At 44.9% G+C, this 12,228-nt stretch overlaps 1 protein-coding gene across 1 annotated transcript in view; it reads right to left on the reverse strand.

The window, feature by feature from the left end:
• Positions 1-12,228, reverse strand: part of chsy1 (chondroitin sulfate synthase 1) — a 73,739-nt gene that overhangs the window by 30,932 nt on the left and 30,579 nt on the right. The window lies entirely within an intron of this gene.

Below are 12,228 nucleotides of genomic sequence, written 5' to 3' on the forward strand. Positions count from 1 at the left end.
CCAGGTAGGTGAGACAGGCAACACTGCAGCCAGGTAGGTGAGACAGGCAACACTGCAGCTAGGTAGGTGAGACAGGCAACGCTGCAGCTAGGTAGGTGAGACAGGCAACACTGCAGCTAGGTATAGGTGAGACAGGCAACACTGCAGCTAGGTAGGTGAGACAGGCAACACTGCAGCTAGGTAGGTGAGACAGGCAACACTGCAGCTAGGTAGGTGAGACACGATCAGACACTTTGCTGGGAGGAGATTATACACATTATTACACAAGAAAGGGAGCCCCAAATGGATCTGTTGGCTGCTGGGAGAGTGGATACCAACTAACAGCCACAGCAAACAGGAGAGTGGATACCAAGTAAAGTAACAGCCACAGCAAACAGGAGAGTGGATACCAACTAACAGCCACAGCAAACAGGAGAGTGGATACCACCAAGTAACAACAGCAAACAGGCTGCCTGGTGGAGCGACACGAAAAGATTAGAGTGGATAAAGGGGTGGAGTAGTACAGTATATAGTGCCTTTATCCAAGGCGCTTTACACAGATTGTGCATTACATTCACCCATTCACACACACATTCACACAACCTTTACAGAGATTGTGCATTACATTCACCCATTCACACACGCATTCACACAACCTTTACAGAGATTGTGCATTACATTCACCCATGCACACACATTCACACAACCTTTACACAGATTGTGCATTACATTCACCCATTCACACACACATTCACACAACCTTTACATAGATTGTGCATTACATTCACCCATTCACACACACATTCACACAACCTTTACAGAGATTGTGCATTACATTCTCCCATTTATACAGACATTCATACACCGATGCTGGAGGAATTACCATGCAAGGCACCAACCTGCACATCGGAAGCAATTAGGGTGTCTTGTTCAGCGTCTTGCTCATGGACACTTCGACACTAACTCTGGGGGAGCCCACAGGGATCGAACTGGGAACCTTGTGGTTGCCATCCGGCCACTCTACCCCTGAGCCACCGCCGCCCCACAGCAAACAGGCTGCAGTCTGCCTGGTGGAGCGCCATGTAAGATTAGAGAGGGGGACGAAGAGGGACTTTTGATTGATGTAGCAGAAGAGAGGCAGATGCAAGCTTAAACTCAACGAGGGGCAGAAAAGCTCTCTCTGGCTGGCGTAACCAAAAATATACTTCAGATAAAAAACAAGAGCTATGTGCTTCTGACATCACAGCAACACGCACGCACGCACACACGCACACACACACACACACACACACACACACGCACGCACGCACGCACGCACGCACGCACGCACGCACGCACGCACGCACGCACGCACGCACGGTGTGGTGAGAGCCCTGAGTCACAGAACCCTGACTTGACACACTGAGCCCAAACCAAATAACCATGGATGGACAGGAATAGGTTTGGTTACCAGCAGTAGAGGCCATGCCTGCAGCCTGGCAGCATCATGTGTCTGCATCATGGCACATGGCTGACCAAACCTTTCCTTTTCCAGTATAGCTTTAAAACATTAAGACCCGACACCAGATTCTACAAAATGTCTTCCAAATCATGACCCATGTTTCTACGTCAGTGGTTCTCAAACCAATTCAAGGACCCCAAGAATTATATGTAATTGGCCGCCGACCCCATCTGAAAATGGTGTTGTTCCAACTTCCAGGGACCCAAGCGAAGATTTTAGTTAAAAACGCTTGCTGTGAAAGAATATACTGTATATTCAAAGATGCGCCACGTTTTCACTATTTTTCAAAAAATAGCAGATCTACAAGCTCGTAGATCTGCTATTTTTCAATAGCTAAAGTATAGCATAATGCTTAAAACACCAAAAGGGTGAATGAATTAATGGACTAAATAGTGAGTGGCTAAAGTAAAAACACAGATGTTTTAAGAAAAATAAACCATACATAATTAAGTTACACACACCTGGAATAAAAAATAAATAGATGAACTTGAGATGTTTCTTTTCTCCGTAATGACTTCCTGACTAAGGAATCAGGAAGGAAGGAGGAAGGATTTGATACGCTGAACTAATGTAAGCTACGGTTTGATAGAATCACTCTCTCTGTCCACAACCCAGTTATGCCAAAACCAGAAATCTCGTTTTTCATTAATGTCATTTAATCCAAAAAACAAAACAAAAAAAGAGCTTTAAACGGGACATTCTGCACTATTACAATTTAGGCATTTAGCAGACGCTCCAAATCCAGAGCAACTTACATTAACCCATTTAGGCCTGACATCGAAATATATATTCAAAGATTTTAGGCACATTTTCACAATTTTTCAAAAATGGCAGATCTACAAGCTCGTACCACGGCACTCTGTGCTGTGCTATGAGCTTGTAGATCTGCTATTTCTTCAATAGTTAAAGTTCCCACCCTGAATGGCAATACATGGCATACATAAAAAGTAGTTTTTGAAACATACGTAAGCTAAGAACGTAACAGTGGAATATCCTGCTACCCTAATAGACAGGGGTACATGAGCACCTGGCCGCTCATTCGTGCTCTATCTCCGACCAAGCCACACTTCCACCACACATCTCTCTATGCAAAATAAAACCTGCACACTCCCACAAAAGACATAGACTACATTGCATTCGCCAAAAATGTCTTCTTTACTGTTTAAATATTACTTTTCTGAAACACGCTATTCTTGCTCAACCTCAACAGCCTACGTCAGAATCGTCATGTTGGCGTCTACTACGCCAACTACGTTCACTTAATGGGGCCAGTCCTTCAGAGTGACACACGCGTTAGATGAACCACGCGACCGGGATGGTTTCTACCCCTCAATGTCGTGCCTACTCTACACTGCCATCCCAAGTCCCCGCCCCCTTTCACTGCTCCTCTCCTGTGTGTGACCTGTGAACTACTCTCTGACTGCACTGTGGCTTGATTTATATGTGCGAGGTGGAAATGTAATGCACATAAATTAATTATAGGTCCAGCAAGCAAATCATGATTGTCTGTTTGTGCTCAATAGGTCACCATCACATTCCGATTTTAGGTGTTATGTTTTGTATGACATTTATTTTGGCCAGTAGTTTCATATCTATCCTTTTTCCGACCAACACAGAACATGCTAACGGTGTTAGCGCGTTAGCATCCATCTTGCTTTTCATTTATATGTGCGAGGTGGAAATGTAATGCACATAAATTAATTATAGGTCCAGCAAGCAAATCATGATTGTCTGTTTGTGCTCAATAGGTCACCATCACATTCCGATTTTAGGTGTTGTGGTTTTTATGACATTTTGGCCAGTAGTTTCATATGTATCCTTTTTCCTTTGACCAACACAGACCATGCTAACGGTGTTAGCGCGTTAGCATCACACAGCTTACAGCGTCAGTGTTGCATGAATACTTTCAACCATGACAATGCCGACTACTTTTGCTACACACACTTCCCACGGATTATGGAGATGTGTTTTTTTAAGGTTGAGAAATGAAATAATTATGGTCGTTTCTAATCTCAGCATTTCACAACAGAAAGACGTGGATGCCTTTCGCTGCGCTGTTGCCAATTGCCATGTCTCATAGAAACAAGTAAATAGGTCTATAAAAATAATCCCAAAACAAGCGCATATAACAGGGGTCTGTAACCTATTTTAAATGAAGTGCCATGTTTTCATTTTCTAGATAGTGAGTCAGCCACAAGCTCACATCACAACAATAATCCATGTAATAATCACAATAACAATACTAATAATAATAATAATAATAATAACACTAAACTTCTTTGTAAACTCACTCATTTACAAACAAGCTCACATCAGAACAATAATGCATGTAATAATAATAACAATAATAATAATAATCATTATAAGAAAAACAACAATAACAACACTAACAACAGTACAGTACAGTAAAGACGTACAGTAAAGTACAGTACAGAGGACAACATTACAGTACAGTGCAATACTAAGGAGTGCAGTACAGTATCCTGCTACCCTAATAGACAGGGGTACATAAGCACAGTGGCCGTTTATCCAAGAGCTTTCTCCGACCGAACCACACTTTTACCACACATCTCTATATGCAAAATAAATTCGGCACACTCCCAGAATACATATAGGCTACATTTCATTGAAAGAAATGTCTTAATTACTCTATAAATATTGTTTTACATCACCACACGATCCCATGGGACAACTTTCTGTGACGTCAAAATCGTCATGTTTGCCAAACTCTCCACCAGCACAGAGCCTCCTCCCCCTTTCACTGCTCCTCTGTGCTGTGTGTGACCGACCCACTGTACTACTAAACGGACTCGCCCACTCTACAAACAACAACAACGTGAACAACAAAGTGAACAAACAATTGACTCATGCTTGCCACCGCCAACAACTGGACTGGAATACATCATGCCACGACGAAAACGCTCCGCACTTTCTCAATACACGCCACACGCCAAACGTTTGCGAGCCAGTCACGCAAAAGAAACCAAAACAGGTCATCACAGCATGTTGCATGCGTGTGCTTCTCAGCTTCTCCAAACATTTGCCTGTGCGTGCTTCTGTGCGTGCTTAATCATTTGCACGCCCGTGCATCGTTTGTTCTTTCTGTGCTTTTCCCAAATCACATCGTGTGTGTGTGTGTGTGTGTGTGTGTGTAAACATTTGCCTGTGCGTGCTTAATCGCTTGCACGCCCGTGCATCGTTTGTTCTTTCAGTGCTTTTCCCAAATCACATCGTGTGTGTGTGTGTGGCGCGTCGCCCTCCAGCTGCAATTGCCAGTGTGCGCAGATTTGAACCCAAACTCACGCACTATCCATGCACATTATTAATACTCGCCTATATTTACTACATCGCCCTGTGTGTGTGTGTGTGTGTGTGTCGCGTCGCCCTCCAGCCGCAATTATTACTCGCCTATATAACGACACTTTCACCCAGTATGAAGCTAAATGTGGAAGCCGTGTGTGTCACACCAAAACTGCTGACCTATACAATCCTGTAACGCCGTGCATTCTGTGCTTGCGTGCGCATTTCCCAAATCACAGTGATTTATCCACACATCGCTCTGTGTGTGTGTGTGTGTGTGTGTGTGTGTGTGTGTGTGTGTGTGTGTGTGTGTCGCGTCGCCCTCCAGCTGCAATTGCGAGTGTGCACTGTGTGCAGGGCACACTACTGAGTTTAAAAACACAGCTGAAACATGAAGTGGAATCTTTTGTTTGTGTAAAAAAAAAAAGGGAATATCAACAAAACATATCTGTTTATTGTACACAATGCAATATTGAATGCAATGATATGGTGTGTCCTGTAAGCCCATGTGGGCTGGGCGCCTTTGGTGCATGACACAAAAATAAAGAAATCTATCTATCTATCTATTCAGGCCCATTCAATTAATCTATCACTACATTAGTTGCCTGTTCAAACTAAACTACACTTTATGAAATCATTGTTGCAGCCTACACACATATATTCAGGCCCATTCAGAACACATTTCCCAAATCTCAGTGATTTATCCACACATCGCTCTGTGTGTGTGTGTTGGCGTGTGTGTGTCGCGTCGCCCTCCAGCTGCAATTGCGAGTGTGCGCTGTGTGCAGGGCACACTACTGAGTTTAAAAACACTGCTGAAACATGAAGTGGAGTCTGTCAACTCCGGCAATTTCTTTCTTCCCATATTGCGCTGCAACGACACTGGGATGAGGCCCCCGAAGGGGGCCGAAATTCTAGTCTATATAATGAAACTATGCATATATACCTACCGGTACTTTAAAGTGCTAAAATGCTATTCTAGTGCTGTCTACATATGGCTATAAGTTACATAAGTTGAGCCTTTGCATTCGTTTCTAAGGTCGTCGAGGCTAGGGCAAGAGCTACGGGCTAAGGTGGAGTCTGAAGAGGTGGGTTTTCAGACTACGGCAGAAGATTGGGAGTGAGTCTGCAGTTCTGATTGTGATGGGAAGTGCATTCCACAGTGAATACTTTTAGTATATTTAAGTATTATTTTGATGCCAATACTTTTGTACTTTTACTCAAGTACATTCATAATTCCAGACTTGTACTTGTAACAGAATAGTATTTCTGCATTTGCAGTATTGATACTAGTAAATTAAGTAAAAGATGTGTTTTTCCCCCACTGGCAGAGTGACAGCACGGGAACCGTCCCAGAGTGGACCAGCTGGGAATATATGAGCACCAGGATCATGGAAAGAGGGGGGTTGGGGTTGGAGGATTTGCCGTGTGTGTGTGTGTGTGTGTGTGTGTGTGTGTGTGTGTGTGTGTGTGTGTGTGTGTGTGTGTGTGTGTGTGGGGGGGGGGGGTGTTTGAGGATCTGCCCCGTCATAAGCGAGGATTTGGTGAGACGACTGTTTTCCGCTGAGCAGAGCAGAGGGAAGAGCGTGAGGAGATGGAAAAAGTGAGCTGCTTCTTTGAGACAGTCTGTACAGGTCTGGAGAGGAGAGGAGAGGAGAGGAGAGGAGAGGAGAGGAGAGGAGAGGAGAGGAGAGGAGAGGAGAGGAGAGGAGAGGGGGTGGCCTTAAGGATCGGGAGGCCCCGTTCATGACGTCATAATTGTAATAATTAAATAAAAATGTATTATCGGACTTCAAAGCATGAACAGCATACACAGCCAAGTAGAATATACAAAAAGCAGCTTGCTTGATTAAACAATTTTTTACTTTAAGGTATAGCTGGAAGGCAGCATTGGCTATACAATGATGCAATCGCAACTGTCAGTTGCTGTCAACAAGCCAACATGACGATGACCCCTGGTGACCCCTGACCCCTGGTGAAGAGGCATGGTATTGAGTGACATCTCCCGTTTTGGAAGAAACAAGAGGCGGCGTCTTTTAAAATGCTTAACCTTTATAGTAGGGATGCACGATATATACAGTATATAAATAATCGGTATAAAAATGCCATATCGGTATCGGAGCGGTCTCAACATATTAAGTATTTAATCGGTTTTCACCAGCAATTTAGTTTTTAAATTAAAAATGCCTCAATGAGTTAAATATAAGTCAAAAGTTTCTAGCACCTCTAGTCTAGAACAAAAGCCGGATCAAATATAATCTTTCTACATGTAATGTGTGTACTCATCTCAGTCAGTTGTGAAAACGGACAGGAAAAGAGTTTGGGCTATTTATTGATTGATTGAATACTTTATTAACAGGCTTTGGGCCAAGCCCCTATAGGGCCTATAGGCTCGTTTCCATTGTGGTCCTCTGTATACTATCGGAATCGGTCAGAATCGGTATCGGCAGAATATATGACCCTGCAAATTATCGGAGATCAGATATCGGTCATAATTTCATAATCGTGCAGCCCTACATTGTAGTCATTAGTGTGTGAAGCTTTTGTTGTGTGCAGTGAGTCTCTACTCTCTACCCTCCAGGGTTCATCCACGTGCCTCCCAGGCTGGCTAGACCCGCATAAAAATAGGAGCTGAATTATTCATCACAATCTCATACAGCAATGTCAATAATTGAAGACGTGTGATGTGGACTGGACTCTCAAGCAGTTTACAAAAGACATTGAGAGACTCTCCCAGGCCTCAACGATGAGGCACAGCGCTGCTAAAAGCCCGTCTAACACACCCCCTGAGGCAGAAGCGATGGCACTATACAGAAAAGGCCATGATCGCTTAGCCCAAACCAGCTGGGAATAGGGATGATATCCTCTCTGGGAGGAAGCATGTAATGGAGGTTCATAGAAATAACACTCTTCTCGCTTTGGAACGGAGCTCTGTCGCTAAACAAAAACAAAAACAAAACAAATCACAAAACTCATGCTAGTGTTAACATGTCAATAAATAATACCTAATCAGGCCACTGCACTGCACAGCAACACACACATGGCACTGTGCTTGCATGATAACACAAACAGCCTGTAAATATAATAATAATAATTATTATTATATTATAATAAATATAATGTGTTCTGTGGCAGCCAAGTGCCATGTTTCTGTGGCTGTATACAACACAGCCCTGCACGTCATTCTCTCAGCCAGCCAGCGATGCTGACAGTTAGGGGACGTGCGGTGATGGATCACTGACTGTCCGAACTAGGCATCAGGGACAGACTGGTCTCTCTGCACTCAGCACAGAGCCTGAGCCCCTCTCTCTCTGTGTGTGTCTCTCCCTGAGCCCCACACTCTCTCTACTCAACCAGCCCCATGCTCCACAACACAGCCTGGTCTATCCCTACTCAGAGCCAGCCTTCATCCTCTCCCCTCAGCCTTCATCCTCTGAGAGGATGAAGGCTGAGGGGAGAGGATGAAGGCTGAGGGGAGAGAGGTAAAACCCATAGTGTAGAGTAGGATCACGCTTTGATCTCGCCGCAAAGCGGGTGCCTATGGGCTATAGTTCCAAACATTGCTCCTACGGGTGGAACTATCCCGTTGAGATAGAATGAGCACTTCCAGAGGTCCTAGCAGGTAGGTACAACCCAGAGGTCCTAGCAGGTAGGTACAACTCACAGGTCCTAGCAGGTAGGTACAACCCAGAGGTCCTACAAAACTTTTATATAAACACTACGTTAGGTCTGTGTACAATTATGCTACTGTCGAACACACACACACACACACACACACACACACACACACACACACACACACACTCTCTCGTAGATCAGCTATTTTCAAATGGCTGAAATGCCTCTGCAACCTGAGCCCCGCACACACACACACACACACCCTCTGAGTCTTTCACACAGCTCAGAAACAAAGACAGCTTTCTAACCAGAGTGCCACACACACACTCACACACTTGGAAAAGGAGTGAGGAAGTCCTCCTCCATCGTGCACATATGCACGTACGCAAACACATATGCACGGCCGGCGCACGCACCACACACACACACACACACACACGCACGCACACACACACGCACGCACGCACGCACGCACGCACGCACGCACACACGACCCACACGTTATTTTTTTCCAACGCTGACACACTGTAGAGAACTGTGTTTCTACAAGTGCACAGTGCTGTGTTTCTACAAGTGCACAGTGCTGTGTTTCTACACGTGCACAGTGCTGTGTTTCTACACGTGCACAGTGCTGTGTTTCTACACGTGCTCAGTGCTGTGTGTCTACACGTGCACGGTGCTGTGTGTCTACACGTGCACGGGTCCATTAAGGGCTTCCTATGCCCCGTCGACGAGAGGAAGGAGGAAATGCCCGGTGGTTGAACGGCTAGGCTAGACAGACAGACATGCACACACAAGGTTACCCACCCCCCCCCACCCCATTATAACCACCAGCGTAGCAATGACAGTAATTCATCTAAAGAGGAACCAGGGAGGGGGGGGGGGGGAGAGAGAGAGAGAGAGAGAGAGAGAGAGAGAGAGGATAAGCTGCTCCCTACAGTCCATCCCTGGAGAGAAGAGGCTCCGTTTTGCCCCAGGGAGAGTTGACCACAGAACGTGGGCGCTGAGGCTGAGCGCAGCCATAACATGTTGCTGTTGTCGTCCGGGACGGGACACTGCACAGCAGCGTGTTACATTTAAAATCGTTATGTTACAATAATAAACGTGTTCTGCATGGCCTTCTGGGACACAGCGCGCCCAGACAACAGCGTTTGCATGTTTTTGTTGTTTTTTTCCCGCCCTGTGGGTCACTGTGGGTTTACACACAGTGAAAGAAAGAAAAAAGTTAAAAATATAAATAGCTACCTTGAAATGGCACGGCCGCCTCGCCTGGGAAGATGGCGGAATGTAAAGAATGTCTGTCCGTGTGTCCTTATAGCAGTCCAGACATTTCTCCGACTTCATGGAGATTCACACGATACCGTTTTTTATCAACATCACAACAGTGCACACATTCATCCTCGTTATCGTTAACGCGACCTTCACACACACCTGACGGGATGGAATGTGGAGTCTGGACTCTAGGAGGCTATATGAGGCATACGACGTGGAAAAGGCAGTGCGGCGTTAATCGATTTGATGGCATATCATCTTGTGAGCTCAAAGTAAACCATTCTTGGGGGATTTTCGTTCCACGCGAGCAAAAAAGAAAAAACACAATGCCTGTATCAGAGAAAAGGTGCAGAAAGTGAACCAAATCATTTTCCCCTCACATGTTCCGGAACGCATCGACCTCTCGTGAATCAATCAAGTGTAGCGGCCATGCATCGGAGGTGGCTGTTAGTCCTCCTTGGTCGTGTGACAGGTCAAGTTGTCATGGGAAGCTGGGGGCCGTTTGTTACGCACAAATAATGAGAGTTGGCGTAAAACGCTGAGAGAATCAAACATGTTTAAACTTTCAACCTGGCGTCCTTGTTTTTGCCACGTGACCCATATAAATAAATACATAAATAAAATAAGAAAAGTTCATAATTCCGCCAACTCTTTATCATTCTATGCGCTATACACATATCTTTTATGACCCACTACTTAAACCCACTATATCAGTGGTTCCAAAACTATGTCATATCAAGGACCCCCAAATTGACAATAATTAGCCCACGGACCGCCCAATATACACCAGGGACCCCCATAAGAGAAGATTTTATGCCTCTAGCAGTGATTCTCCACCATTATAATTTCAAGGATCCCTCAGTTTGACATGCATTAGTCTACAGATCCCCATTCAATGGCATTTCTTTAACTCAGAGAGTGTACAAATGTAACGGGTCCATTTGGTTCCATTTGTACACTCTCAGAGTTACAGACCCATAGGGGTCCATTTGGTTCCAAACTATCATTTATCTGGGGACCCCCTGGCACTCCCTCAAGGACCCCTGGGGGTCCCCGGACCCCACTTTGGGAACCACTGCTCTATACACTCTGTAGTATATGGGAGATGTGGTACGCGCTTATCTTTGCACAAATCGATTTGCCAAAACTAGCAGATTTACAAGCTCACAGCACAAACGTTTAAACTAGCAGATCTACAAGCTCACAGCCCGAACGTTCCCCCCAGAATAGAGATGCCGTGGGTTCAAATGGTTACAACAAAAGTTTGTAGCATTTTAAGTTTTAAAGCAAGTTTTGAGTTATCGCGATAATAATGTCGTTAATCGCAATTATGTTGGCCGGTAACATTTTGTACGTCATTCTGTGCCGGTCCAGAACAGGTACGTACATGTCAACATGAAGCGCATATCGCTAGCAGCTCTTTACAGGCTCCATGAATCTGTAGGAAACACATTCTGGTAAACGCTCTTCATAATGCTCTTACAGCCTAATCCTGTCTAATTGGATGTTTGGGAATTAAGCGCGGCGCTGGGATCGACTGTGATGGCTGTCGTGACGGGTCGAGCATGGTGAATGGGCTAGGCACATGCAGGGGTCATGTACTACGATGTACTGTGGTATAGTGTGGTGTATACTATGATGTACTGTCACCATATATAGAGTAGGAACACTACATGACCATAGGTGAGAATAGGAACACTTCATAACCATATAGGTGAGAGTAGGAACACTTCATGACCATAGGTGAGAGTAAGGACACTTCATGACCATAGGTGAGAGTAGGAACACTTCATGACCATAGGTGAGAGTAGGAACACTTCATGACCATAGGTGAGAGTAGGAACACTTCATGACCATAGGTGAGAGTAGGAACACTTCATGACCATAGGTGAGAGTAGTAACACTTCATGACCATAGGTGAGAGTAGGAACACTTCATGACCATAGGTGAGAGTAGGAACACTTCATGACCATAGGTGAGAGTAGGAACACTTCATGACCATAGGTGAGAGTAAGGACACTTCATGACCATAGGTGAGAGTAGGAACACTTCATAACCATAGGTGAGAGTAAGGACACTTCATGACCATAGGTGAGAGTAGTAACACTTCATGACCATAGGTGAGAGTAAGGACACTTCATGACCATAGGTGAGAGTAGGAACACTTCATAACCATAGGTGAGAGTAGGAACACTTCATAACCATAGGTGAGAGTAGGAACACTTCATGACCATAGGTGAGAGTAGGAACACTTCATAACCATAGGTGAGAGTAGGAACACTTCATAACCATAGGTGAGAGTAGCAACACTTCATGACCATAGGTGAGAGTAGGAACGGAGATAGCTCGGTAGACAGAGAGTTTTGCCTTCCCGACAAGGTGATTATTTTATTTGGTGTCCAGGTGAGGAATCAGAACAGAAGTTCAATCAATATTGTTCTGATTGTCAGTTTGAAACCTGTTTATATTTCACTAAATTGGAACTGACTTATGCTTTCTATGGCATAGGCAGCTCCCGGCAGAATCCGCCGGGAGAATCTAGACACCGCTGCAGGACA

The sequence above is a fragment of the Protomyctophum bolini genome (genome assembly GCF_963924005.1).
Source record: "Protomyctophum bolini genome assembly, chromosome: 1".
NCBI lineage: Eukaryota > Metazoa > Chordata > Actinopteri > Myctophiformes > Myctophidae > Protomyctophum > Protomyctophum bolini.